This window comes from Oxyura jamaicensis, chromosome 4 (genome assembly GCF_011077185.1).
Source record: "Oxyura jamaicensis isolate SHBP4307 breed ruddy duck chromosome 4, BPBGC_Ojam_1.0, whole genome shotgun sequence".
Lineage (NCBI taxonomy): Eukaryota > Metazoa > Chordata > Aves > Anseriformes > Anatidae > Oxyura > Oxyura jamaicensis.
In genome coordinates this window covers 62,122,954-62,150,935 of record NC_048896.1, presented here as the reverse complement: position 1 = coordinate 62,150,935, position 27,982 = coordinate 62,122,954, and the positions used below count along the sequence as shown (strand labels likewise).

The 27,982-nt window shown below is 40.1% G+C and overlaps 1 long non-coding RNA gene across 1 annotated transcript; it reads right to left on the bottom strand.

Moving 5' to 3' along the window:
- Positions 1-389: 389 nt before the first annotated feature.
- Positions 390-24,082, bottom strand: LOC118167155. The gene is made up of 3 exons (XR_004750975.1): positions 23,968-24,082; positions 23,163-23,334; positions 390-854 (listed from the first exon to the last, which is right to left on the bottom strand). It is a non-coding gene; the product is annotated as an uncharacterized LOC118167155 (long non-coding RNA).
- Between the last annotated feature and the right edge of the window lie 3,900 nt (positions 24,083-27,982).

Genomic DNA, 27,982 nt, shown 5'->3' with positions numbered 1-27,982 from the left:
TGGGGTAAGAAAGTCCCGAGTACAAGCAAAGGGAGAATGTCATCCTTTGAGGAGAGCACAAGTTGTGTTAGCAAGGCAGGTATGTGGCTGAATGTTGAGACCCATCCTTCAGACACCACGGGTACAACTGCTATGCGAGGCCAAGCAGTGAAAGTTTAAAGGCCTAATTTCCCTGTTAGCTATATCCCGCAGATTTTTTGCTGAGGAAAGAGGAAATTGTGGAGAAGGCTGGGACACGGATCCAAAACGTATCGCAGTTTCCCTGGAGAGGCAGAGCTCACAGGCTGAGATTTTTACGCCCCGGGGGAATTGCGCTCTCCAAGTCACCCGTGCGGAAAGCCTGGCCTCTTGCCCAGGCAGAGGAGCTCGGCAGCACCAGGGACGCTTCTAAGAGCAGGAGGCTTAAAGTCTGCTGGGATTTTGCAGTTTATGTTTCATACTTGAACAGGAGGCCCTGTCTGTCTTTCTCAGTGTTAAGTTACACCTCCATGCTCGCCCCGCTTCCAAGGCCTGCAGTCACAGGCCCTGCATCTTTGGGAGGGCCCACCATGTGGTCCCCTTCACAGCTGGAGGCCTGCAGCTCTAGGACAGCCCACAAGGCCCCATTCCCCCTAAGGCAGTGCTCTCTTTCGTGGAGAATTCAGAAATCCTTGGGTTTAGGTTTGGATTGGAATGGTACCAAAATGACCAGACTCAAAATCCTCCACAAAAGAGGATTGCGTTTCCTCCTCCAGTCCAAGATCAACAGCTGGGAGTCAGCCGCGGTCGCTGGTGCTGTTTGCTGGTGGATTCACCCCGGGAAATGTTTCTGAGGAACAGCCCAAAGAAAGACGGAGCAGCTCAGAAAGGAAGAGCTGTCAGAAATGGAGATGCAGGAAGAGGCTTTTTTAAAAAAGAATTACTCTTCCCAATAACAAAAAGATTGTACTTAACCAAAACAGCTCCATATCAGCTACTGTCTCCTGCGCAGATGCAGCCAGAGTGCGAACACAAGAACTACAGCTCCCTCCCACACACCCTCCCCCAGAACATCCTCCCCCAGATTTGAATGAATTCAAACTAGGAATGCAATTCAGGCCAAATATAATTTCTTGGTATCTGTTCCAATTTCAGTAAGAGAGGTTAATCCTCCTTTCTCCCAAGCTATTTTCTCCTCTAAGCTTCTTATCACCTTCTACACCATCCACAATATGAGACACTTGCTGCTGCCAGTGCTGTGAGGAGATTGCATTACGGGAATGCAATTTGCTTAAAATATCTTTAAGAATGAAATACTGAAATAATACAAAAAAAAAAAAAAAAGAAAAAAGAAAAAGAGAGAGAGAGAGTTGATGAACAGTCATAGCTACTGTCCTCATTTTTTAGAAGAACTTTATAGAGTAATAAGAAAGGTATATTAAAAAGACATCTATACAAAAACTTTATTGGGAGTTGGATCCACAAGGAGAGAAAATGCAATTCCCAGAAGAGAATTATGACTTTACTGCATGCCAGATTAAATGTAGAATTTATTTCTTTGAATAAGTTTTCTCATGATAGTACCTTCTGTTCAGAATCTATGAAACAAAACACTTTGAAATTAGTCAGAGCTATTGTTCACAATCTGCAGAAGGAAGGAAGCAAGCTGCTTTTATTTTTTTATTTTTAATTAATCCACGAAACGTAGACTACACAAATACCTACAGCCATGCAAGAAATGCAAGACAGCACATGCCTATGCATGATGACTACAGATATCTTACACAGATACGCATCAACAGAGTGAAAACTCAGTTATGCAATCGCTTTCCCTAGCACCTAAGGAGTCAGTCTTACATGCTTTTTAGAGATCTCAAGCTCACAGCCAGGTTAATGAGATGTACGGCCTCTTATTTATTTTTTTTTTTTCAGAGCAACAGGATAAAAGGTAAAGTTACACTCCAATTTTAATGGCAGAGGCAACACCAGAGTCATCAACATTCTTATTCAAAAAAAAAAAAAAAAAGGAAACAAGGAAACAAAGCTTTTCATTTTAGCAGTCTTTTTGGCCAATGACAACAGAATCTGAAGGGTTTAAAATTCTCTGCTATGTTTTTTAAATCAGAATGAAGATACAAATACTACTAAGGGTCCAAATTAAAGCTCTTACTATAACCTGGAAAAGCAGGCTGCTTGCAGCCTGAATCCAGATTGAGAATGACATTTGGAAGCAGATCTCTAGCTGCATATGGGGCCAAACCGAAACACCAGATGGAAACTTTCTCCAAGATTTGGTATGAATCAAACTGTGGTTGAGGACCTACTTCCTGTTTCCTAGACCCATACGTATGTCATAGCTTTCATCAGTAGGGTATTACACCATCTGTAATTTGCCTTCCTCTCCAAGCCTTTTTTTTTTTTCCCTGAAGTCCCTACTCTCCATAAGGGAACCCATCAAAAAGTTGCCTCAGCTACATTATGCTCAGTTACCACCTCTGTACTCACAAGGAAGACTCAGAAACAGATTGTTCTTGATGGCACGAACATTTTATGTTGTCAGCATAGCCAGAAGACAACTTTTCTGTGCAAAGGAACACTGTGCTGTCACTTAAGGTTCAGCAGTTTAACAGCATCCTTTCATGTTCAAAGGCCCTGCCAGCATCTGTTAGAAAAAATCCGTCTTACCTTTGCAATCTATCCCTGCCACCTGATCCGCAGCTATGATGAATGAAAACATGACCTGTTTAATTTGCTTATCATATGAGACAGAGCAGCTGTCTTACATTTTTGGAACATGTTTATACTATCTAAATTAATCTAAATCTAATTAAAAGTACTTTGGCTCAAAAAAAAAAAAAAAAAAAAAAAAAGTTACCACAGAAATTAAAGCTGCCAGATGTAGTTATAATATTCTGGCAAAGAAAAGTACATGATGCCTATGAATTACACAAGTATTGGTGGACAGGGTAAGCAAACAGGTAAAGTACTTGTCCAGCAGAACAAATATGTCTGCAAAAAGAAGGTCAAGGCAGTTTCTCCAAATGATGGTGCTGTTTAGATAACTTTCCAGCTTTACCTCTGCACTAAAACAATTGCCTGACATAGACTGTATCAACATTCAAGAAGGGTTTCATGATAAGGATAGTTTTCAGAAGAAATGATCTTTTCTGCTCAGCACCACAGCAAAAGGGTCGGGTTCCTTCTGGAGCCAGAACAAACAACAACAAATCAAGCTCCCAGAGTCTGGGAAAATTAATTAGCCTTCTCCCAGGTGGAAATGTTTTCCCTGCACAGACAGCAAATCTATTGTAAAATTAAAAGGTAATTTTACTGGGGAAGGGAGACATGAAGGATGAGCTTGGGAATTGGCAATAAAACTACTGTTTCTCCCTCCTGCTATGGTATCCTGGCTTAACCATGGCCATTGTCCCATAAGGACTGGAGGCTCCACAGCTTGGTATGCCCACAAGAGACAACTAACTACTGGTCCTAGTGGCTGCCAGGAGCACCCCCCTGCCCCTCAGTGAAAGCTGTCCTACTGAGAGGTTGGAGCCTTGGATGGAGCCTGCAGGCACCTTCTCTGCGTGTAGTTCCTTTATGCAGCATTTGCTTTGTGTGGCATTTCCTCAGCTGCAAAGGAGTGCAGACCTGGTCGGGGGGAGCCCTTCAACCTGATGCATCTGGAGAAACATTTATGTTACTTGGTCATGGTGACACAGTTTGGTTACTGACAATTAAAAACACAAGGAATTTTGATTCACAGCTGTCTCCAACAGCAGCACAGAAATGCCAGGAGCAAGGTCTGGTCCATGCACTCATTTCCTCACATTCACCTGTGGATGGTGATGGCCAGACTCCTTGTTCCCAGTCTGCAGTCCTCTGATGGTCTGGGCCCATCCAAGGCCACCAGCAGCTCGTTCCTGGGCCTCTCTGCAGTGGGTAGGAGGAAGCTTATGTCCCACTGAGACCCCAGGGTTTGAGACTCACAGCTATGACCTAAGCTTAGGCAAATACAAGTGAACACACAGAAGGTGCAGAGTAGAAGTTTCTTCCTGAGCAGCTTTGAGAGGGGAAGAGAGGCCAACTGCAGATCAGTGTCCAGAGCTGCTTTCTGACTTAGACAGATTTGACCTTTGTAAAGGGCTTAAAACATAATACTTTGTTTTGCTCCTGTGCATCTCCTTCCATGCCTGCTTCTCCTCTTCCTTCCTTATCTAAAAATTACTCTCAAAAAAAGCCTCTCCTTGAGATACAATCTTTCTCCCGCCCTCCCCTAACCTGGTAAACACAAGGCTGCGATCTGGCCTGGAGGGAACAGGCCCTTGGCGTGAGCAGCAGCAGCCACAGCAGCTTCCAGCCCCACCAGAGCCTGCTGGCAGCTGCCCTGCTGCTCACCGCGAACGTGGCACGAGGCGCCGGCACCGCCGCTCTCCTCAGAAAACCTGACACCAAAACTGGCTGCTCCAGTAGGGATTACTTCCATCTGGCTTTCTGTCCTGAATGGCGTTTGAGGCTCCTCTGCCAGCCCAGGAGCTTGCCTTGCAGCGTCCTCATGGACGTGGGCCGAGACCGTCGGCAGCCACAGAGCTGGGTGTGGAGCTCTGCCTGGCCCCACAGCTGGGCAATTACTTTATACCCTCTGCTGTAAATTAAAAGGGAGGGAGGGAGAGGGAGACAGCGCATGAGGGACACGAGCCAGAGGCTGACCAAGGTGTGGATCCACTTGGAGGAAGAGAAGGTGCTGCAGTGGGAGCCAAGTGGGGATGCAGCAGAAGATGCCCCAGCATTTGGTGGCCCCAGATGCCCACATGGACCTCACCACCCAGCCCCGCAGCGCAGGTGGGAGCAACAGCAGGGATCGACAGCTGGGGGACAGCCAACAAGGAGCTGTTGTTCCTGCTCAGTGACTACAGAGTCCTGCCATGTCCTCACCAACCCTTCTCATTCACAATTTGATTGCCCCCCCCGCCCCCCCTTTTTTTTTGGGTGCTAGCACACAGTATTTCCTTCTCACATATTCATTTCCAATGCATCCAATCTTGATTTCAGCACAATACAAGAAGCCCATTTTATGTTGTGATAATCTGTTCTTCAGCTATTATTTTTAACTAATTTCTACTATTATAATTTTAAAAATATTAGCCTATTTGCCTGGTTATCTAAGAAACCCCATACTTTCTATAACACAAAACTATTTCATTTTCTATTTCTACACATTATCATTTTTTCTCAGAGTTTTAAAGTCCTGTTCTCATTTATTTTTCACAGGAACATCTAGCTGAGTGTATTTAGATAGCATTATAGAGTTACGTAGGCAGAAAGAAAACTATAAATGAAAAATGGAAGGCACTATAAATAAATATGGACTATGTCTAAATAACAAGGCATTTGTACTTCACTGCTCTCACAAAGGAGGTAACATCCCTCATACCAGAATGACGCCAGGTATTACATGGCATTGCATCTGAGTCATCTTTCATACATGAAAACACTGGGCATTTCTCATAGTCAACTAGAATGCTTCCTGAGGTCTTAAACTATATGTCAACATCACAAAGTTGGACCGCACATTTGATATCATTTGGTATGGCTGAGCAGGATATTTGCTATGGATATGTTTTCTGAGTTACAGGTTGCATACGCACAGTGTTTGTCTTTTAAATGTTGACTTTTAGCATCTGAAAGAAATTAACATTGCTGCGGTATTACACTCATTCCCTTATTAATCATTTGGCAACATTCCCTCTTCCAAAAACAAAGGATCCACTTACATCCAGGGGAGCAGCCTTCAGATTATTACAAACAAGATATAAAAAGGAGTGCTAAAGTGTTACTTCTAGTACTGCAGCTAGTGTGTTTTGACTGCATTTGTGTAACACAGCAGTACACCCATGACTATTGATCTCAGTCCTTTCCAACCTGTGCTTGGTTTTGGCATCCTGCCATGTACAGTTCTGCAATGATATGTCAAAACACATATCATAAGGGTGAGATTGATATGGGAGAATAATGGAAGGCTTCCTTATTTCTACTAAGTAATAACAATCCATAAATAATTGATGTCATTACAACAAATGCAAAATGATTAGAAGAATTTATAGCTGTATTTAGGAAAGACCATTAACATGTGCTTTTTTCAATCTAGGAAAATAAGAAGTGAAGAATCAAACCTGGCTAATTAAAAATGCTGGAAGACAGAGAATATATGCATGAATTATTCTCTCTCTCTGCCTAATGTGGTTGGGATTTGCTTATTTGTTTTTACTAACAGGTAATATAAACCGCAGAAATTCAGACTTGTCAACCCAGTTTTTCCATTCAGAAGATTTGTTCTGCGTTTCTACCTTGTCTCATGGAAGGCACACCTCAGAAACTGCAGCAAAGAGTCCAAGCCACATTGTGAAACCTAAAGGAGTCCATGAGTTGCAAAGGGAAAATGTTGAAAACACCATGCTTCCTGCCAGGCTCAAAGAAGTAACATTGCTAGTGCTGTGGAATGATTAAGAATGATTAAGTTCTAACAGAGAAATCTGGGGGGGGTGGGGAATATATATGTATATAGGTTAATTAATTACCCATGTTTAGATTAATATTTGATGATTTTTTTTTATTTTTTATTTTTTCTCCAATGAAACATAGATGCATTTTCTCCAGTCCTTAAAATACAGCTCATTTGCTTGCTATTGCTTCATAATTTCCAGCTTATTTGGAAAAATTTGGAATTTGCTTGAGAGAAAAAAAATGCAAAATTAAAAGCTCAGCTACAGAGCAGTCCGAATTCACTCCTGCTATGAATCCTCAAAAGTCCATTTTAACTATATCAAGAATATAGATTAAATTGCAGTTATTTGCCATGAAGTTATGAAAAAAAACCAAACCAAACAAACATAAAAAATACCAACAACTAAATCAACAAAGAGTCATCTGAGTTCCAGGAATGTTATTATTTTACCATTTTCATTATTAATTGTTAAATTCATTGCTGACTTATCAATACATACCTCAGACATGTTGTAATAAAACGTGTTAACAAGGATAACTAACTGTAGTAGAAATGTGGATCTCCTCAGAAGCATCAATGATTTTTGAACAACGCAATGAAAAAATCCCACATCTTTATCAATTATATTAACCAGAAATTTTTACAAGGTCCTGCAGCTGGAATCAATTTTCAATAGTAGAGCAGATTTACAGTGAAATGATCATATCTTAATACAACCCTACTTTACAGCAGTAACACTTGGAATTGAGCCACTGCAAAGATTTTTCACCACCTTAAACTCTGTCTCAGGACAGCTGGTATTACATCACATTAGCACCTTTAAGAGCACAGGTCAAAAATGCTCTTTTTGTCTTGGGAATCAGCTATACATGAAGTCTGATCTAAAATCTCCTGCCAGCTCAGGTTCTTCAGGGAAGCCTGGATCATGTTCAGGGCAACCTGAGCAGATGTGAGTGGACGCACCAACATACTGAGAAGTTGGGCAAATAATGGTCCTCTGGCTCAGTGCTGCTGCTTTTTTTCACTCAAAGAAGTGTCTCTATAGTTAGAGAAGCATTTCCATAAAACAAGAAAGCAGCTTTAATTCTGACAGATTAGTAAAATGCGATGTTTTTATATGTTTGAAGGGCAGAAGGATGGGTTTCTCCAGACCAATGAACTCCTTTAGATCTGTATTTTCTCAATCTATCAACTTCAAACACCATATCTTGGTTACAATACACATAATTCATGTGCATTGATCAGATCATCACTCCCCAGTGTTCCTGTGAATGGGTCTGCTAGTCCTTACATGTAGAGAAGCAGAACTATTGATTAATTTATTACATATAAATGATCTGAAATGTGCATCCTATTTCCTCATAAGAAAGTAATTTCAGGCTTCTCAGATGGAAGAAAATGTGTTTGTTACTCATAAACCCTTAATGAATAGCATAGGAAAATATTTTTTCAGTGCATAGTCAGTTCCCAGACTTTTTGCTCCAATTATTCTCCCTCCACGCCACGTGGACACATAGGCCATGCAGTATTTTTGTGCTTCCTGGTTGAATATGTGATAATAGCTCAACAAAAGGTGAACAGTGATAACTACTGGCAGTTATTCTTCTCCCAGAAAGTTAATGGCATAGTCATTCCTCATTAAAGGCAGGCATGTGGTGGAGCAGAACCACTCTCCAAACCGAAATGAGAGTTCAGCAATACTTTGCAACAGTTGAACAGTTGTAAGCCATTAACTGTGCTTGCACTGGGAAGAAGGCAGAAATTACAGCTGAGGAAGAGAGATCAGGATTTGGCCAGCTAGTTTGTTCAGCTATTTTTGATTCCCTATGGAAAGTTCTCAAGCCATTTTTAAGCCACCTCTCTGTAGTAGGAATTTCTGATTTCTGCAGAAATCGAAGGTTCGATGGACAGTATTTCTGTTTGATCAGCAGACTTGGATCAGCAGGAGTGGCTCTTCTGCTTTACTGCTTCACTGGGAGCACAAAAAAAGTCCTTGCCTGCTGATACTGCCTTTTAAAGATATTCTCGCACATGTTACCACTGACAGTGCACCAAATGAAGCTTTGCCCTCAGAAAGATGGCTTGAAATTGTTTGGAGGGGTGAAAGCAGAGTATTACCACCTTTGTGCCAAGCTGAATGTGTGTCACTGCAGCTCCTTCCAATAGCCTGGTGCTAGATTATTCAGGTCACTCAAAATACTGCCAGCCATCTGGTCAGATGGGGATCAGCCCTTGCTCTTGGGAAGGCCTGTACAGATACCATATATATACATGCCTTCTCCTGCTTTGTTGCCTAAATTGGATTTACAGCTATTCTGAATATGTGGCCACCGTAAGACATTGATTGCAAACATTTTCCTGACACTTAGCATTTGCCCTCCCCAGGAGGGTTCTGGAGCCAACAATGCTTTCAAGAAAACAAACACAAGCATGATCTGGTTTCTTTCCACCCTTACACGGAACATGACCACCTCTCTATGAAGTCAACTGCCTTCTGGGATTGCTGGTGTTAGAGGAGCATTAGGCTGCCTGGCTCAAGCAGAAGCAGACTGGCCTTTCATTTCTCCTCCCTGGGAACAGACCCAAGGAGAGGAGCAGGAGTGCCTTGGTGGGAGGCAGAGCTGTGGGCATCAGACCGGCTGAGGGGTTTTAGCTGGAGTGACACTACTACTGTTACATGCCTGCCTTTCCCTAGGTCTTGCTGGATATCACAGAAAGCTGTCAAGAGGATACAGAGCTCAAGAGGCACTGAAAATATGGCAGATTTCACAGTAACATCACTGTTTGCCATGTTGGGAGATAGGGATGACTGATGGCATTCCTGGGAGATGGATGGAAGGCTTAAAGCTGACCAGTGCAATGTACAAAGAGGAGCTCAAGAGTTCAACATAAGCATGATGTGACGAGGCAGAGAAAGCATGCTCAGAGCAGTGGTGGGAGCTGGAGGAGAGCTCAAGATTAAATTTTTGCCAAAGTAGCAATTAATATAGCATCATTAATTTTCCTCAAAGCACAGGGGTGTCATTTGTTAAGTTGTTTGTATTTCCCTGGCCCTGAGCCACACTTACCTGTCTCTTGAGTGAGATGCTGCCCTAGAAGTTAAGTGTGGCATTTGTAATTGCAGTGAGTGGGGGCCTGTGAGACTGCACAGGCACCGTGACCTCCCCCAGACGGTGCAAATCACCCACCATTCACTGTCTCAGCTTCTCTGTCTGAAACATGCGGATAATGTCTCTGACCTCTTTCTCAGGCACATTGCAACCTACTGCCAAAAATTTGCCTGTAGGTCCTAGACATTATTATATTTTAACTACTCTCAGGATAATCTGGGGCCCTTGCCTTCATTCTGTTTTTTGAAGAGATTTCCCTTTCGCAAAGTATGCAACTTTCCAGCTGCCTAAAGAGATTTGTTCAATTTCTATTCCTTATCGAATATGCCATGAAACCCAGCACAGCTCCAAGATACTCCTGTGGAGCTGATGATTCAGTACACCCAGATGTACTTTGAATGAGGCATCTGCCAACTGGTATATCCTAAAATTAACATAAGTTAAAACAACAGCAACAAACCTTTAGTCCTCTTTTAGGATCCCAGGGAACCTCAGAAAATGGGATCAGTAGCTTGTCTGATTCCCTGCTTTAACCAGACAACTGTGTGATATTACAGTGATCAGGGCTGATACTAGAGTAAAACTAGGAATTTTCATATGGTGAATTATGTTTAGTTTCTACTCTGCATAGGCATGTGGGAGGTTATTTACAACTCTTAAGGCAGGTTATTTGACTAGGTTGTATTTTTGAGATTGCTTTCTCCAGACACTACGCTGATCTTACTCCTGCCCTCTCACTTCTGATAAGAGCAAAGAGGACATAAATTCACACTTCCCAGAGTGCACACTCAGTGATTAAATAGTCTGTTTAGGTTTTCCAGCATAGATTTTTGCACTTTAATAAAAAAAAAAAAAAAAAAAAAAAAAAGCAGAGGTTTCCAAAGCCAGTTATTTAACGATTAACTTTTTATCAAATGAAAATATTTAATGTGAGCCCATGTCCCTTCATAAATATGAGAGTTTCTCACTTTCTAAAGTTTCTCACCTTGCGACCTCAGAAAAAAGAATGGGTTTCACTGACATGAACTCTAAGACATAACAGCATATTTCCACAGTGTTACACAGCTCTTACTACCATTCTCTCTCTCAGTGTTTCCTGGCTAGTATGGATTAAGAAGCAGTGAAACAAAACTATTTTTACAGGTTTGGTTGTCTGGCATGCTCGCTATTTATTTAAGCTAGCAATTTACGAGAAAGCAGTCTGCCTTTCTCTCGCACCACCTTGAACAGTATTACTCCCACCATCCACACCCTTAAAAATACGTGCAATTCTGGGGCAAGAGAACTGTGCTAGGTTAAACTCTGAGCACAATTTAATATCTACAATATAATGTAATGATAGTAAACCAAAGTGTCTTCCTCTGAGGCATCCCATTTCAGCCCCTTGGGATATTGGAAATTCAGCGATAGCTTCCAACCTAACCTGATCACCTGCAGTTTTCCCATCTGGGAAAGTCCTCAAACCTTGCTCCACATCAGGAAGACTTCAAGACCTAGGGAGGAGAAGGCCAGCCTCTTGTGAAGCCTTATCAAAGCTGAGCTGCTTTCAAGGCTGGGTGGCAAGCACAAATGGAGAGGGATGAAAGCTCTCAAGGTCTTTCCATCTCACTCTGAGTTCTGGAGGGGTGCTTGGTTTTATATTTGTTTTGTTTCCGCAGGAACAGACTACAATATCCATGGAGATGACATTAGAATGCCAGGAAATCCTAACAAAGATGACTGTTGTGGTTTGCTCTGAAAAAAACAGATGTTTATTAAAATGTCAGCCAAATGACTTATGTGTCACTGACTCTGAGGACAGCAGAGCGGTCTTGCTGTGTTTAAAAAGTAATAATAATGAAAAACGGTCACTCATTGCTGTTGAATGATGACTAGGATCCTTACCAAAATGGTCACTTTTGTTTAAGTCTAAACAGTGGGGGGAGATGGTTGGAAACTCATGGCTGAAGACTACTATTTGTTTTCAGTATTTAGATCCATAGGTCAAACTGGTTATTTGGAAGGGACTGATAGAGGCTACTTTATAGTTCTGACATTTCTATTTCCCCAGTGGATTGCAATAAAGGTTATTGACCTGTCTGGGGCTGAGTAAGCCCATAGAGAATGTGCTCTTGGAGACTTTGGCACTAAAACCCGAAACATTTCTTCACTTCAGTAACGTTTATCAGATAATTCCAATTACTGGTTGCTTTTGCAGTTTCAGATGGAGGGAGGAAGGGATTTACATTTACAAATCAATTCCAGCATGCTTTACAGTAATGCACTGTCTCTATTATTTATCTTGTGTCCTTCACTCTCTTCCTCCCCTCTTCCAGATTGATACTATTTAATAAATCACAATTTTGCAGCCTGACTCCATAAATTGTAGCCACACCAGCTTTGTCCATATGTCACAGAAGAGCCGAGAGTGCTTTCTGAACCATGAAGAATGAATGTTTAATCCATAGCCTGGTGTGATGATGTATTTAGTAAATAAGACTAAACTGGAATACACCAGTCCCTGATTTCAAGAGCTGCAGGCACTTGGCTTCACGAATCTGCTCTTGTGGATGAAGTGTGTATATGTGATCTGGAGGATAAATGGGAGAGCGAAATAGTTTTCTCTCTGATAATTGATAGGTGACAGCAGTTAGTGAACCCCTCTGCCACAAGGTACTGCTGGAAGAGAGGGCTTCGTCAGAAATATTACATTGCTTTCAAAATCCTTTAATCTTCCCAGATTTGAAGTGAACTAATTGAACTCCCAATTGTGTATTGGATGTTCATTGCAGACATTTTCTCTGACCGTTTCTCATGTCTTATATAAATATATTCATAATTATGCAATTTTCACCTGTAAATTCTCTGGAAATCAATACAGTAAGTTAATATTCCTTTCATTAACTAAAACAACAGCTTACCAGTCTCAAGGTATTCTTGAGAGTTTCCTTAACAGTGGATAAACTGGTCCATTAATCCTTCCTGGGACAGAGCAGTTTGGCAGATCAATTAATTTTGTGTGGCTTTTTACGGTCAATGACATTTATAGTTGGGTGCCTTACTCTCACACCTCAATGATTTGATGAGAAACCCCAATAAAAAGAATACAACAAATATTGTTTTACACTTATGGAAAAACAAATCAGCAATTACTGAAAAGTAAATATATCCAGGTGTGTTTATCAGTCATTTGAGTATTCAAGTGTAAATAACTCATTTGCTTTAAGTTACATTTCCGACTTTTGCCAGGAAACACATTGGCAAGCTAAGGAAGTTTAACAGGTCTGCATTGGACACAGGAGACTGCATTTGCTCACTTTAGACATTGAAAAGGGTACACAAAATTGTGCTTGCTTTGCTTTTATATTCTTATCAGCTGGTGTCTAAAACCAGGAAAGAATGCTACTGAATAACTACAACATCATACAGAAAGCTGAATGTGTCTCTGGATAAAGACACAATGACATTTGCAATGTAATTCATTAACACTGAAACTCAAGATGGTGAATGCATTTGCACGTTATTAAATTGGATTAATTCCAACCCCTTCATCCCCTTCTGTTTACAAACTCTTCATTTCCTATAACTAGGTGACTGAAAACTGCACTGTCACCGGAAGTCCACAACACAGAGTGTTAAAACTTCTGTTTTATTACACTTTTATGGTATACAATGACAGCCTTTATCAGAAATTTGTGTCTGGTGAGCTAGTCTCCAAAGCTCAGGCCAGTTAGTAATAATGCTAAGTAGGTTTCTCAGAAACAAACAAAAATTAACACTTTCACCAAAGACTATCAGAAATGAAACTGTCAAAACAACACTTTCCTTCTCTCTTTCCAAGCTTCCTTCTACCCCATCTGCCCATAGAAATAAAAAGCTCTATTCTTAAGGCCTTTTCAGCTAGAAACAACATAAATCCCAACAGAAAACCTGAATTCGTCATTTTTTTAAGACAACCTCCATTTTGCTATTGTTTATAGTCACACAGACACCTGATTATGTGATTACCTTTAACACTCAAAAATTGGTGTTTAAAAATCCACACACTGGAGAAAAATCCAGCGCTGCAAATCTGTGTTTCAGATATCCAGATATATTCAGAGATACTAAAATCACTGTCCCTATCATAGTTATCCTGACACTGAAGAAATTAAACAAGTCAAAACTAAGTAAAGGAAAAAGAGACACCAATTTACATTGAGTTTTGAGAGTCTAACAATTCTAACAAATCAGGAGCTGCTACATATAGTTACGACTGCAAATATTATGATATAAATGGCTTCCCTTGGTAGGTGTTTGTTTTAAGGCACCAGCTAAGAAGATATTTTAAGATGCCAACTAGTTGTCATCAGGACAAGTAGCAAGCACAGTTCACAGAAAGATCAGCAATTCACATTTCTGCCTGGAGGAAACTCTAGTTAATAAGTTCTTCATTACTTTTCATTCGTAAACATTAAGAATATCTCAGACTCTCTCCAGAATCAAACACCAAGGCAAAAGTCTGTGATTCCTGCCATCAGTCTGTAAGCGTTAGGCTGGTGACTGACTGGACATTTTGTGTTTGGGCCATACCAGGGAAGCTGCTCTATTCTGCAGGGTGAATGGGAGGAAAGGTTAGGACATGGCACCAAGCCAGTATCCTCAACAAAAGGATAAAATAATTAAACTTTTACACCTGTAAGCTTCACCAGGAAAAATCGCGAGATTGGAGTATGAGAGTAGGGCATTGTGTTTCTTGGGAAATATGCTCGTGCCCAATAGCCAAGGCAAAATTTGGCCAAGATCCATCACAGCCATACTGAGCACTCTCCTGAAAAGGAGGCATCTTCCTCCTAGTTTTTGTTGTGGCTATTGAAAAAGACCATCCCAGTTGCAGTGATTAACTTCAGAGAAGGGTTCACAGCTGTAATTTCATTTTGGGATTAAATGCTACTCTCTAGCCAGGAATTAGGTTTCTAACTCTCTTTGAAAGATGGACTGCAAGCAATAAGTCCCCTCTCAGCCTTTCCTACTTCTGTGATTTCTGGCTTAATGTATAGTCTTCTCTGAATCTACTTCTCAGATATTTAACTGTTCCCATGCTTGCACATAGGCAACTGTTCCCAGGAAGCACGTAGGAGCTTAGTCCAGGAGCTGGGAGCTCTGTGTGTTCTTGCTGCTAACACAAGATGTGTTGCATCCCTGTGCCTACAGCCTGACTTATAAATCGTGAATTTAATGACTTTGCTTTGTGTGAATTGGACCCATTTAGATCAAAGTTTCTTGATAAGACAATTGGCTCCAGCAACCTAAGTGCTGTGCAAATCTGGGCTCACAGTGTGACTGCTCAAAGCTTCTGTGTTTTATTTGAGTCACTAAGCTCCTAATATTCTTCAAGCGAATCAAGGCACTATTCCTGTAATGTGTTGTTTTTCTTTGAAAAAGTCAGCATGAGCTCCCTCACAAATCAATAGAAACTTTTTGAGTAGGATGGACAACACCTACTCAATTGATCTTGTTGAATTCTGTGCTCAGGGAACATAACTACTCCTCCCTCTTGTCTCTATTTTGCCTGAATTAAGCACATCAGATTCGCTCTTAAGCTCATTCATCAGCTTTAGAATATGGATGAGTAAAACTTAAAATAGGGTTTAAAAAATTATTTTAATTTCATTCATGTATGCAAAAGCTTACCCATAGAAAAATCTGGAAGAAAATTACCATCCTCCTTTTATTTTGTGGGATTTAAAATATAAGGAAAATATGCCATGAAGTCTATTTCTAACAAAAGAAGAGTACTTATTTATTCAAGTCTCCACACATACCTTACATCTAAAATGAAATTGCATCTATTAAGGCAAAGAGTTACACCTAAGTTTAAAAGAAAGTTTATGGTGTTGAGATTGGAATTTGCAATATGGCTCAGGAACTGTGTTTGTGGCCCGAGATCTAAAATGTACATATAAATGCTTTTATTTCTAAAAGCCTTGATTGGGAGAGAAGGTACCTGATAATATCATTGGAGGAGAGAAATGAAGCTGGTTAGGTTCATCAATTGTTCACTGCAGTGTTACATTTTGATTCCTTTTCAATTAATCATTGACAACAAATATCCAACATCTGCAAGTGTTTCTGTGGTGGGGAAAAGTACAGCTTAATAGTTATATAAATATCCAACCTAAAAAAAAATGTTTTAATAAATATTCCATTATAAATAAGAGTTTCAAATAAGGAAAAACTTCAAAACCATCAACATACATTTTCCATTTTAGCAATTTGATCTGTGTGCTTTATTTCCATTTGGAACAACATTTCAATACCCCAAATAAGGCAAAGAAGATTTTCAGACTGTTTCCTGGCCTTTAAGATTACTAAATGTCACCGAGTGCTCTTCTAGCTGCTATGTGCAGCATGATGCCAGCAAAAACAATAGCTGTATTTATTAAATACATTTATTGTAGTTTCCAGCTCACAATTCAGAGACTTCATGGCTGGAATCTAAATTATGTGCCAGCATGCATTCAGTTGTTATTAATCCACAGTTTGAAATGCGGGCCAGTTTTTAGTATGATATATTCTTCTGTGTAAACTGGTGAACTATTTTGGTAGATAAAAATTATCCTAATAATTTACCAATCCACCAATTTCATTTGGCAAATGAGCAGTGATGAATAGTCTAACCTTAGACATTGTCTTAGAGCTTATAAAGGTCACTTTAGGTAAATTTTTAGCAGTACATGTGTATGTCTCAGAATTCCCCCCCCCCCCCCCCTGTCTGATAATTAATCTCTCAGCGACATGTTGTCTTCCAAAATTTCCCAACACTTACTAGAGAACGATTCTCAGCTTGTCTTCCTGGCCACATTTCATTCACTCGCACACAGATTGCATCAGTTTTCTTTCTTTAAAGATTATAGATGTAATGATTCTGCTCAGTAAGTCGTAGATTCTGTGGTGAATGACAGCTTTCTGGCATCAGCTAGAACTATTCAGAAAGTGACACTTGCTCACTTCAAGTGACGCTGAGTGAACACTACTCAAAACCAAATCCAACATAAAATTATTCACCAGATCAAATTCTTACAGAAATACCACAGAATAATTTAGCCTGGAAGGGACCCCTGGAGGGCATCTGGCCTACTCTTTCCTTCTCATATCCATGAAATCAAGAAACTAAAGCCCAGGAGCACTACTTGCTACAGCTGCCAGAGGTGCTCTCCTTTGAAACACTCCTGAAATGTGCTTCTCAGGTGGCCTCTAGAAGACACCTCCAAAGCAGAAGCTTGAGAATATGTCAACCGTAAAAGAAAAAAGCAAGAACCGATGACACAAATTAATTTGTTTTCTCATCCCGCTACTGCCAATAAACCAAGGCATCCTCTGCCAGTAAGGCCACTGAATCTTGGAAAGCTTCTGATCTGGCCAAGGACCCCAGACCCTTCCTTTATGGGAACCACTGATTTTAAGTTATTCCTTCAAATGAAATTATCATACACAGCTCAGTGAATGTGAGCATGATGATTTCTTAGGTCACCAAAGCCATTCCAGTAGCCAACACACTTTGATGCCACAAAAAGACTGTCATTACACTCTTCACTACAAGGAGAACTATCTAAGAAAAAGCCGCCCAATACTGCTGCCTCTGAGATCTACCACACTAGTGGTTCACATCAAGAAAAACAAATTCCCTGAGCATTGCTAATGACTGCTTTCTTTTTCCATCTCCTTATCATTATGGTAGAAGTCTCTGTAGGAAAGCCTCAAGCCTGGTGAATGGCAAGTGTAATTGGATATGCATCACTCCAATATTACTATTTTTGTTTTCCTAATTAGAGTGGGAAAAAAGACAGACCATTTTTATATTCAGATTGCTTTACAGACTGCAGTGTTTTTCTTTTATTCTAAAAATCATGTGCCTATTTTAAGATCTTCTCCCTAAAATAGTATGTCCTGGAAACTGACAGAAGCCTTCTGAAGAAAATATGTGAATGGTAATTGGAGAATTTAGGTCATTTATAATCAGTGATTCAAAGCAAGACACTATAGACAGCTGAAACAATAGAAGGGCTGAGGAAAAGTGCATTAAAAGGTACTGCTGCTCAGATTTCATTGGAGCAACACAATGATATGTCCACATTCAGGATGGGTGTCTCTGTAATGTTGGGACTTCCATCTAATTTCTATCTCCTTCTCCTAAAATATACACGCAATATTCACTTTTGCCAGGACAATGACAGATTCTTCCAACTAATCTGTACATAAAGATAACATCAAACAATTCTTGTTCCACTCTTCCCTGATCTGGGGCAGAAAGAGGTTGCTTCAATAAAATAATGAAAACGTCAACTCATTATATGTCAACTAACTTCAAAAAACAAGTGGTTGCTGTCTTACACTTTCATGAGGTCTAGTCAGCCTATTCTAATCCAAAAATTTGATATGCTCTCTACTCCTTAAGTTTGTGAATATTTGGTATTTTTTTTTGTTGTTGTGGGAGGGAAGAAATGCACAGTGAATATATTTTGCTTTTCTCTCTCAACTGATCTATAAGTTTAAAAGGAAGGGATATAATGTGAAAAAAAGGAATTTGAGCCAGAAATTAATTTGTAGTGGGATATCAAGAATAAATTTTTAAATGGTTTATGTCCAAGAAGGAAAGATAAACAATCTGTGTGTGCATTTTTTTTAAGGAGACCTCTCTCTTATAGGGCAGCAAAGATACCAATAGGCTTGGGAATTTCATTTTTTCTTTGATAACTAAATCAAAACCACAAATGTATGGAAAAAAAAAAAAAAGCCTTCAATTGTTTTCAAAAAAACATTAAAATCCACTTGTAATTCTGACCGATCACTGCCAGCTGCTCTCAGGGCAACCCCAACACTCTCTGTGGCATCGGTGTTGCTTTCCCAGCCTTGTCTGAGAAGATGCTGGAAGCAGTGGGATTTGTTCATCTCAGAGGGTGCATTGCCAGCACAATCCTGATGAGGAGTACCAAATATATTTACTTTCCAGTGCTCCTTGTACAGGCTGACTTGTCATTGCCCTTCTTTACAAACCATCATTTGTATTTGCAGAGGTGGTGATGCCTCCATATGGCTGGCGCTCCCCTGAGAGGACGGGTTGCACGTACAGCTATTGGTGGCATATGAGGACGTAGGAGGGCTGTCGAGACCTACAGCACAGAGGAATATTATTACCATTCCAAGACATCACATTCCTGCTGGTGCCAGGACCCCAGCATAAAATGTTGCATTTCCTCTGATAAGCATCTGGATGTCACAAATGCTGAGAGCTGGGGCTGGATCTTTCCCTTTTCACGTGGGAGCATGTCGTGCCTGCAGCTGCTACGGTGGGAACAAAGAGCAAGGGAGGGCGAGGGACAAGGGGCCAGGACTTTGCCCCCTTTACATTAAACTAATGAGTACTTCGATGCAATAGATGCCTTGTCGGATCTGTCTGTTAAGTCAGTCACCTATCCAGTGAGAGAGCTGAATAGATACAGGAGAACATAGGTTCATTCACACTCGATTTTGTGAAGCTCCTGCTGTCTGAAAAGCATTTTTGTATTTGAATGCTGACTCTGAAGTAATAAAAATATGAAAATGTCAATCATAGGTAATGAAGTTAAAGGTATTTTATGATAGCAAAAGCATAAACCTGAGACAGCAGCAAGCAAAATACTATCCTTGTCTGTCTTATAAAGTTCAGTTTTCCTTTAGTTTTGGGTTCAACAGTTCACCAGTTTTGGGTGAACTTCTGTATTATCATGCCCCAAGTGAACCTGGAAAAGCACCAGGAATTTTTAAATGGCTGTAATAAAACACAACAGTATTCTTGGAAGAGAAATACATCAGACAGATGGAAGGAATCCTATTAATGGCCAACAATGCACCAAGCAATGTAATTACATCCTGTAGCTGGGATGCAGTTACTAATGCTTTGCAAGGTATAAAGGTATACAGAATCAACAATTTTTACACCTGTCATAAAACTGCATTCTTAATACTCCTGTACCTTTCCTAAGATGTTCTGTGCATTACAGTAAGTAAAAATTACATGTACAAGCAAAGAAAAAAAAATGAAATTACGAGACTGAAAGTCTGGTTTAAAACCGTAGCACAGCAGACAGCCATGTATCGATGTGGTACGGTGTGAAGTCCCCTGACCTAGCCCAGTAAACTGTATTTACCAACTGAGAAGCAAGTTCTTAGAAGTCTAGGGTTGACACAGTCTCATCTTAAATGATGGAGGTAGTCTTTTGCTAACAGAAGAACATAACACCAGCAGAAATTTGACAGCTATCACTGTGAACACACATCACTCAGCTCTGCCAAGCTGGAGCATCCCTGGCTTGGCACAGACATGCTGGTGCCCCCGGTCTCTCCCATAGCCTACTCAGGCACTAGCTTCCCCAGTGAATAAACTCAATCTGCGTGGTGTATAGACAGATATCTCTGCATAACTCTCTATATTTACACTTGTGAGGTTACAACCAGAATCTTTCAAAGGGGCCCTACAGCTGAAGTATTGGCCATGGAGACATGGCCAAGGACTTCCAGCCTGCAGCTAAGCTCTGCTCTCAAAGACCCTGAACATGGGTCTCACTGAGATGTGGCCAAACCAAGACAGGCATTGAGAGAGAGAGAATTTTTGTTGGGAATAATACTCAACACATGCCACCGGGAAAATTGGAACCAGGTTCGGAGATAGAATGCTGGAAAAATAGCTGTTATTATGAAATAAATACATTTGTAGGCTATGTTGTTGACTCCAGATTACAGATACAGATTTTCTGTGCACAAAACTCTGGTGCCACAACGGTTCAGTTATGAAAGGGAACTGCATAGATGCTATTTTAACTCGTTGTACCTCTACATGTAAATATAGGCTTCCTACATCTGCATCTGTTTGGAAAAGCACATTGAATAATAATCATTCTCTTTTTTTTAGTTGTTCTTTTAAGATATTTTTAATGTGAAAATAACTTGAAAGGAATGGTTTCTCTTGAAGTTCTCTTTTGCTTACCACTTTAATTTCATTAATTCAAAAGATCTGCTCTAGAGATGAGGAAGCTAAGGAAGAGATTAGACGCTAGTGCTCAGGACTCTTTATTGCACATGGTAGCACTATTTTCCTGGAAGATTTCACATTTTTCTTTTAATAGTTTTTCCATTAATTTCAATCTCACAACAGCTAAGTTATACATTGCTATTTGCCAGAATCTGTTACTATGTATCTAAAGCATATAATGATTCGTTATTTGAATTTAACAAATCATTATGTACCAAATATATTACTAGCTATTTAATATTGTTATACCCTCCCCACATTTAAGTATGCTGTTCTAATTCAGTTCATATTGATATGAAACATCCTGTCTAATGACTGCTGCTTAAGAGGTCATGAAACTTGCTCAGATAGTTTTTCTTGGCTGTAATAATGAAAAACTCAAGTTCAGAGGTGAACAAGAGTAATCCCTATACTTTCGTGTTATAAATGTGTTCTTGTTGGCATTGTATTCCAGCTTATTTACACAACAGTCTTCCCAATTAATGTTTTGCCTTCCTGTACAACTGGAGTTCTTGTTTTGAGGAGCTAAAAGATACAATTTACATGATTGTTTTATATGCTGGGAGACAGCAAAGAAATATCTGAATTCCTCAGGTTTCTCCTTGAACTGAACTCTAGCAGCATCTTTATTAAATAACTTTCTAATTGAATCCATGCAGCATTTGTTCCCTTATAAGAGAAAGGAAGATGTCTGATAATTCTATGCTTCTTACCAGGATGGAAGTGATTAGATAATTATGTATTTTCAAAAGAAGAATCTTCTAGAGGAATTGTTTCTGTGGGTATTTTATCTGTTGTCCCTTTTCTTTCAGAGTTTTTGCTTAGTAGAAATATGTCCTTGAGCTTTTCTCTAGCAGGCTGACTGAATATTGCTATTGGAAAGCTGTGTTCTGCACATACCAAAGTGCAATTAAATGCAAACAAAAACATTAGAAAAAATATAGAAAAAGATTGTATGTGATGATAAACCAGTAGCACTTTTGCATATATAGTACAAAGCACACCCTGTGTAAAAGCAAGTGCCAAACAGAGCAATTTTTATGATCCTTCAGGCATATTCATCACAGATTCTGTTGGACCTAGAATTAGCTTGGATAGTAACAAAAATCAGGAGTTTTAAGTCAATTTCATTTGCAGAGATTAAAGCAAAAAGATTAAATGAATAGCAAACATTGCTGAAATTAAAGTTTGGATATCAACATTGTCATTCTTGCAAACTTTTCCAGTGCTATAAATCTTCCCAAATTACACTCAAAGATATATATATTTTTTTCCTGTGGTTTGATGAAAGGTAACAGTACTTTCTAGATATTACATATTGTGTAAAATAATTGCTAGCCTTGGGAATTCTCCTCTCTTTGAATGACATTTTAAATCTATGAAATTTAATTAAAAATACATATATCATAATTGCTGTGCCTAATTTTCTTCAAGACTTTATTTTCACATCTAAACCATCTCATTTTCTATATTTCCTACACAATGTCTCTCAGCTGGCTGGCTGGCATGAACTATTATGTTTATGTTAGAAATAGCCAGTGCAATGTCAAAGCTTTTGTCCTCTGTTAAACCAAGGCACAAGCAATTTAGCACAATACAACTGGGGATTCACAATCCCTAACACAGCACACTGAAAGCATTACGGTACTGACCAGGGGTCCCTTCAAAGATATTCAGCTTGTCTAATCCTGAAGACAGCTGAAGCTTGAAGGCTTGCAACCTGCTTTGTTGCAGACCAGAAAACCCCCTTGAAGCACATTTATGTTTTTTTTTTTTTTTTCTTTCTCATCTAGTAGCTATAATAATTTACTTCATGTTTTAGAACACTATAAATAAAAATGTTTTTAAAAAAGAGTGTGTTTTTGTACAAGCACATATATCCATTTCAAGGATGAGCATGTTTTGGAGAAAGCATGTGATATTAACTCATTTCTCTCTCTCCAAGGAACATTGACTTCACTGTAGCAAAAATAAAAAGTACAATGTTGTTGAGCAGCACAGAGAATAAATATGAAATAAATATGAAAATCTTGTCTGGATTTTGGTTCCTGAACCACAAATATCAGATCTTTCCTTGTTGTACACCCAGAAGCCTTCACAGCAACACTAAATATAACTGATTTGCTTTGACTGTTATAAAATCTCTTTCTTATGTGTCAGAAACCCCGGTAATCATAGAGTCATAGAATGGTTTGGGTTGGAAGGGACCTTAAAGAACCATCTACCATCTAATTCCCACCCCCCTGCCATGGGAAAGGACACCTACCGCTAGACCAGGTTGCTCAAAGCCCCACTTCCAGGAATGGGATATCCACAGTGTCTCTGAGCAACTTAGTCCAGCGCCTCACCACCCTCATAGCAAAGAGTATCTTCTTAATATCTAATCTAAATCCACCTTTTTTTTTTTTTAGTTTAAAACCATTACTCCTTGTCCTATCACTAGACTCCCTGACAAATCCTTGCAGTTGTAAAGAGTCCATGTATGCAAAATGGATGGATATCAGACTGATATAATCGTTTCCTTTGAATCAACTAATTGAGAAACTGGACATTCAATTCTTACCTTTCCTCTTACTCCCTCAGCTCATTGTTTCTGTGCTTGATGCTGTGGTACTGCTGCAGGTGAGTGGAGGGAGCCTGGGCTGGCACATGAAATGTCTGGCAGACCTCTGTTGCTGGGCCGCTGGGGCAATTTTTGGTAACTCACCCCCTCCTCCATGCCTTGAACTTCCCCTCTGCAAAACAAGAATTAAAACACTGATCTCCTCTGAGGTTTGTGTTGAAATCCATCAATGCACTTACTACTACTCTCAGAACCTCTTTAAAGCTGAAACTGCATACTAATTTAGCTCATTTTTACAAGATTTTTTGAAAGAAAATAATCTTTTTTTTTTTCTTTTTTTTTTTTTTTTCAATAGAACATTTATGAGTTCCTCTAGCTAAAATTGTCAAAGGTATCGCCTTTCTTTCTTAACAAGTCTTGAAGTGGTTAAGATATTGGTTAAGCATTACAAAGCAAGTAATTAGGTTCAATTACTATTGAAACTGCTTTTTAAACAGCTATCTACTGAGATGAGAATCTTTTGATCCTATAGTAGGGCATGAAGCATCTCACTGTTCAAAATACAGACAAGATCAGGTTACTCTTACATTAAATGGCTCTATTTATATATAAACTATTTCAAACTAAACATTACAAAGGAGCTTGTATTATCACAAGCTTTTATTTAAGACATAATCAAAAGACTTTTTCCTTTCAAAATGAAATTTGAGCCTAGCTATAATCAAAATGCTTCCCAACTTTGTTTTTATTATATTAGTAAATACTTGTTAAGAAGTTGCCTTCAAAAAGACTCCCTCTAGAATACCTTGTATGTATTTAAATGGAAGGTTGTTTCCATGAGGAAAAAGGCTTCATGCTTATTTCTTGTTTGCTTAAGGCACCAGCTAGAACATATGACCTCCCTGGGAGACGTCCTAATTAAAAATATCCTCTCAGAACTACTTAACAAGGGGAGGTCTCCTATTCTTTAAAATGCTACAGCTATTGGTTAATTATTATTTTTATTTTTTTTTTAAACCAAATGGCTTCCTTAATTAGAGTCTGCAGTAGCTTCTCCCCAAATTAAAGGTTACTGTCAAACACTCTCTGCAAGACAGTGCTAAAACAGACTGAAAGTTATAAAAATACATCCTGGAGTTTATGCGGTTGAGACCCAGAGACAACAGGCCTAGTGAAGACTTCTTCACCATAACATTCTCATTAACGCTCATTGTACCTGCCACTTTCTGAATGGAGCCAGTAATAACCCTGGAGTCTATATAATTAGATTCAACATTTTCTTTAATGAAACAAGGAACCAGAAGGAACTATCATGTTTTGTAGGTCTTACATATGCAACAGGCCTCTAAATACCTTGTATGTGACACTAGAACCAAGAACAAATTCATTATTGTAGTGGTTTTACTTGTGTAGGGCAGCCCAGTTCCACCATGGCTGCTCTCTCACTCCCCCTCCTCAAAGAGGAAGGGTGAGAAAATACGATGAAAAGGGCTCAAGTGTTGAGATAAGGACAGGGAGATCACTCAACAATTACTGTGACGGGCAAAACAGATTCAGCATAGGGAGATAGTAAAATTTATTGCCTATTACTAACAAGCTAGAGAAGTGAGAAATAAAAGAAAGAAATCAAAAACGCCTTCCCCCCCATCCACGCTCTTCCACCTCTTGCCTTCAAGTGGTGCAGGAAACAGGGGAATGGGGGTTGTGGTTAGTCTATAGCTCTTCATTTCTGTCGCTCCTTCTCGGTCACTCTCATCCCCTGTGCTGTGGGGTCCCTCCCACGGGGTGCAGTCCTTGCTGAATCGATCCTGCGGGGGCTTCCCACAGGCAGCAGCTCTTCAAGAACTGCTCCAGATATGGGTCCCTACCATGGGGTCCATCCCTCAGGAGCAAACTGCTCCAACCTGGGTCCCCCACGGGCGGCAGCTCCTGCCAGGTCACCTGCTCCTGCGTGGTCTCCTCTCCACAACCTACAGTTCTGGCCCAGAATCTGCTCTGGCAGGGGCCTTCCACAGGCCGCAGTCTCCATTGGTACAGGTCCACCTGCTCCACTGTGGTCTCTTCCACGGGCTGCAGCTTGGAACCCTGCTTCACCGTGGCACTCCATGGGCTGCAGGGGGACAGCCTGCTTCACCATGGTCCTCACCACAGGCCACAGGGGACTTCTGCTCCAGCACCTGGAGCACCTCTCCCCTTCCTTCTTCGCTGACCTTGGTGCCTACAAGGCTTATTCTCACTCCTCTCACTCTCCCAGGTGCTGTGTGGCGCAGCATTTTTATTTTTATTTTTTTCCTTGTCTTAAATGTGCTCTCACAGAGGCGCAAACAATATTGCTTATTGGCTCAGCTCTGGTCAGCAGCAGGACCCTTATCTAACATGGGGCAGCTTCTAAATTCTTCTCACAGAAGCCACCCCTATGGCCCTCTGCTACCAAAACCTTGCCACGTAAACCCACTACAATTATTAACTTAAATGACCATAATGCATTATTAAAACATCATTAGCTACCAGGCTTGCATTGGTAGTGAAATTTGTCTCTCTAGTGGCCCAGGGGCTGGTGGTGGGCCACCCAGAATCACCTGGAAGGAAGAAGAGGCATGGTTCATCATCCTGGAGGAGACTGCAGAACAAATCCCCACCCTCAGCTGGGGTGGTGGAGCATTATGGATAGGTGTGTGGACCCTGGGCACGACAGACAGATCACCCCCTAATGAACAGAGAAAGGGGGGGGGGCATCTGCTTCTCTCTCAGCTGAGGCCTGGGACAGGCACGCGGGAGGAGGCTGTGCCCCCGGTAACACAAATAACGGAACTGAAAGCTCTGTGCAACATAACTTTCAGTCAGATTAAAGCTGTATTAGGTTCTGAATTTGTATGATCTTCTACCAGTTACATTAACTGTTTGGAAGCTGGTATTTATGGAGTCTATAGGACAAAAGATTTGTTCCTGAATCATGCATAATGAGTTCACACACTAATTAGTTGATCTTTTACAGTTAGTTCCAAACAGATTAGTGTGATTATGAGAATGGATAATTGTGTTTATTTTAGAGGAACAAAGACATTATTTTCCATTATTCTAAATCAAGTTAGTAGAGTTCACCATAACATTTTCCTAGAAAGAGAGATTACCTTTCTTTCCCTCACCACTCATTTTAAACAGTGACTATTGCATCTAAGAACATTTTAGCATCCCAGTAGAAAACATGATAATAGAATCTCAACACACAGCTTGGTTTCATATTGATCAGTCAGACAAAAAGGTGATATGCTTATGCATAGGACAAACAGGTCCATGCTTTTTGTGTTAAACACATGAAGAAACCAATTCTGCTTCATGTCACAGAGATGTTAAACATGAGTGGACGCTAGAGTTTCAGTTAACATGTTTTCAGAATGAAGTAGAAATGGGCCCCAAATGGTTTTGTTTTTCTCAAATACATATAATTATTAACAATAACAAAGGTTGTTTTAAAACTTTTTGTGCAACAAAGTGAAATAAATCTTTGTTTACAGTGGATAACTACCAGGGTGTTCCCACTTCACGGCACTTACTGTACATCCAGGTTGATTAAAGCTTTTGTATACAGACCTACATTATACAGAAGAAACTGTATTTATATTACACCCTGGCCAATTGCTGACAGTCCAAATGACTAAGATAGCACCTTTCTTACCTGCTGTCATGCAGGGATAGTCACAGGAAAATTTGCATTCTGCTACCAAGATAGTTGCTAAGCAGCTTTAAGAGCCGAATTTTGAACTCCCCTGATCTTCATCAACATCAATCTAAAGTTAACTTCAATGGAAAGTTAATGGAAAAGTTAATGGAAAAGTTAATTTTCAAAGGAAATTTGGTTATACTTGAGGATTAAAACACTGATGAGTTTTCTTGACAATCTGAGATGATGACCCCATGTACTTTTTGACCTCATCGATCATTTTACTTCCTGCAGTTGGATGTGCCAGGTTCCAGGTTTTTTATGGCCATGAATCCGACTCCCCTTGGTTTGATCAAGGAGGACAGGAAAAGCTCAAGAAAGTAAGAACTAATCTATTCTGGGAAAGTGCACATGCTTCAGTCTGTTTATGCTGAGCAAAAGCTCTGAAACATTATACACGAGCAGATAAGGGGCCCATGCTCAGATTTGATATCTAAAGGGTCCTTGGGATGATTAACTCCAGAGAAAAATATGCAAGAGGAGGAAATGAGTTTCCTCCCCCATGCCCTTTTTCCCATTGTTCCTGTCCCAGTAGCTTCTGAAACCTCCCCACTGCTTCCCATAGAGCTACATGGGATCTGTGGCTCCTTACTTCTGATGGACTTCTCCTTATGTGATGGACGGCAGCCAAAGGAAAGTCAGAGAGCAGAATGGTGAGAGACTGGAACATGCTTGCTCATACTTCTGAGTGATTAAGGCTGAAAAGCAAGCTGAAAGGAGACAAAAGCTTGTACTGTGAAAAAGCTGGTATTCCATAGATTTAGGAAGTCCATATTGTGATAAGATATGAAAATCTAAGTTGGTTGCAGATTAAATTTTTGGTCTTGCAAGACTTTGGGGTCAAAATCTGACAGCTACCCTGACCCAGAGATCTAAAGAGGAAGAAACTGCCTCAGATCAGCTAAAAATCCTGACTGCATCTTAAGCCATTTACAAGTTTTTACACTTTTTGCTTCTGTTTCTTTAAAAAAAAAAAAAAAAAAAAAAAGTTTAAAAAATTGAAATGATAAAACTACCTAAGAAAATGCTCTGATGATTTCAAACTTTGCAGATAATTAAAGTAGGTGATTTCTCTGAATCTGTGCTTTCTGCTGAACAG